Source organism: Bos indicus, chromosome 3 (assembly GCF_029378745.1).
Source record: "Bos indicus isolate NIAB-ARS_2022 breed Sahiwal x Tharparkar chromosome 3, NIAB-ARS_B.indTharparkar_mat_pri_1.0, whole genome shotgun sequence".
NCBI lineage: Eukaryota > Metazoa > Chordata > Mammalia > Artiodactyla > Bovidae > Bos > Bos indicus.
Genome location: NC_091762.1, coordinates 52,933,389 through 52,936,203, shown reverse-complemented (window position 1 = coordinate 52,936,203; position 2,815 = coordinate 52,933,389).

The following is a 2,815-nucleotide window of genomic DNA, read 5'->3' as shown; positions in this document are numbered from 1 at the left end:
AGAGATGTGCAACCCCCTTTAAGAGCAGAGCAACTGAAGAAAAAAGAGATTTATGCTTTTAATTAATGGCAATTAAACCATGCCTGTTGGCTTGGCCTATGGCAATTGTTCCCTGCAAAAAAGGAGGCCGAGCTGGTGACAAGCATTTGAATCCGCTAAGTTCTGTCAAGGGAGCTGACTCTGCAGGCATCAAAACCAAACTAAATCAATAAAAGAATTAAACTTTTATAAATTGCATTTTGACAAGTATCAGATACCGTTAAGCTTTGATATTATGAATTCCTTGGAGGTGATGCAAACAAGAAGGGCCGCAGTTAGAGATCCAAACAATCAAAGAGGCTTGTTAACATGCGCTGTCAAATGCATCAGTGCTATTAATTACTACAAATTAATGTGACTCTCTCTTCCTCTGGTGATTGGAATAATAATCAGCCAGATTCATGCAATGAGCACAGAGAACATATGCAACCCTGCCAAAAATAATAAGTTTAAAAAACAGTAGACATTTACAGTCTCTGTGTTCAAAGGCTGGATGGTTTTCTTGTTGCCAGTTGTGACCTCACTTGACCCCATCTTCCCCAGCCCTGGGATCTTCTTCATGTTTTTTTTTTTTTTTTTTTTCCCGTGTGATGACGGAGGGAGGCATCATGCTATTGCCAATAATTATTGGAGCAGAGAATAAAATCTTTATTGTGTTCCACTGAGGTGTGGGGGAAACAAGAACCCTATCCAAAGTGATGGTTTTCTAGGAAATAAACCCCAATTCCAGAAGTCCTGTAATTTGGCCACTTTGTAGCTTGAAAACTTTGCTCTCAGGAAGGTTGATAATTAAAATTACATGAGGCTCTCACTCAGTGCAGTAGGCAGGACTCATGGGGGAAAATGGGAACCCTACTTAGAGATTCTGGGTACCTAGAATGATTCAATTTCCCTCAGCATTTTGTGATATTCTCCATTCACAAACGACCATTGCCAGAATCTGTCTGTTGCCTCTCAGATCCACATTTTAAAACATAATGTGATTTTCATCTTAATAGAAGAATTGTGATTCTAGATCCCACCAGTGAAGTGCCTCAAGCTAAACAAATATTTGTCATTAAATGGAATAATTCATATTTTCTAAAATATTTTAAAAGCAAACATATTACAGATTAATTGTTAATAGTCTTCCTTGTGCTTTATAATGTATGATATTTTTGATTTTGCTCATCTGGAAATCTTAATACACTCCTTCGCAGAGTCGCCTTATGCCGTCAACTTTTTACTTTGCAAACCAACAGCATGTGGTTTCTCACATATGAGGAGCTTCCAAATGTTTTGGAACTGTCTTTTTAGATTAACTGAAGAATGGAATTTGGCCACGTGATATGGGAATTTATAATGATGGGGGTTCTTTTATATAGCAGAAATTGAACATCTCACAGTTTCAACTAGTTTGCATTCAGTTGAGTGGGGTGTAGGGTGGAGATCAAGGTGGCAGGGAGTGAACCTCTAATTCTCTCTTACCCTTGGAAATAGGATTACGATTTGGAATAACATGACGTCTCTTCCTATTGGCTTGTGATGATCCGTAGCTCTAGAATATCCCCATTTTCTAATTGTGATATGGGCAACTATGTGTTAGTTGTGTGGGTTTTTTTAATTGGAGAGAGACAGAAAGCATAATGATATCCCTCCTAACTTGCAGTAGGAAAGGTGCCAGGTGTGTATTGGTGTTCAGACTAATTATTTGATTTTTACTATTGACTATACCTAAGTGTGTTTTTAACACAGAGAGGAATTATCTTGACACCATCTGGTAGCAGTTTTTCATGTCTGATAAAATTTAAAACTCAGTTTGAAGCTTGGCCAGTGATAAATATACTTTGGATTCCATATGACCTTGGTCGACCTCTGACCGTAAATGAATCAGGGCATTTGTCTCAAACTGTGGTTACAGAATTTTATTGATATACCTAATCTGTTACCCAGGAACCACAATTCTTATGATAGATAGAATACTTACTCGGATAGTGACAAGGAAGTTTGAGATGATTTTTTTGCTTTTTTCATTGTCAAAAAATGGATCCTGGCTCTAAGTCTGGACTTAAGTTTGAGTTTTCCATTTCAAGGGCTTCTCAAGATCTGTTCAGAAAGAGCATTAAAGGGAAGAGAGGGGAAACAAATGCTTATAAAGCCTCCACAGAAAAGTCTGATAGATAAAAATATGGTTCTAAGGATGAGCTTCTTTCCGTCCCTATATGCTCACTCAGCAAATGCAGAAGGAATTTATTGTTGGAAATTTATGTAATCATTTTTATCTGATTAATTGGCAAGATGCTACATGAGCTCTAGCCTCTATTTAAAAAATCCTGGTTTAATTATAAGCATGTTTCAGTTCCTCCAAATGTCTTTATGAATTTGAAGGGGCTGCTCAAGCTTTGTCACTTATTTTTAACAATATAATTTTCTAAGAGCGGAACATTCTTGCTAAGCTTGACATGTGATATGTAAGCACATATTGACCATTGACTATTACTTTAATGCTTCCTGGCAGCAGCGGTACATCAGGCAGAATTCAAACACCACGTTTGCCTGGAGTTCAGTATCCATTTAAATAAAATTTGTCACCTTTCAATTTTTTAATACTGTTTTTTACTTTTATTAAAATCCAAGTTAGTAAATGCCCTGTAAATTTGGTGACAGGCCTTGATATGAACAACCCACATTCTAAGTGGGAAAAAGAGCGACTGAAATGCCCCTGTTAATATAATAACGTAATTATCTTTTTCTAAAGAGTTAATTTACAAAATATTTGTACTCAGTACATTTTTTC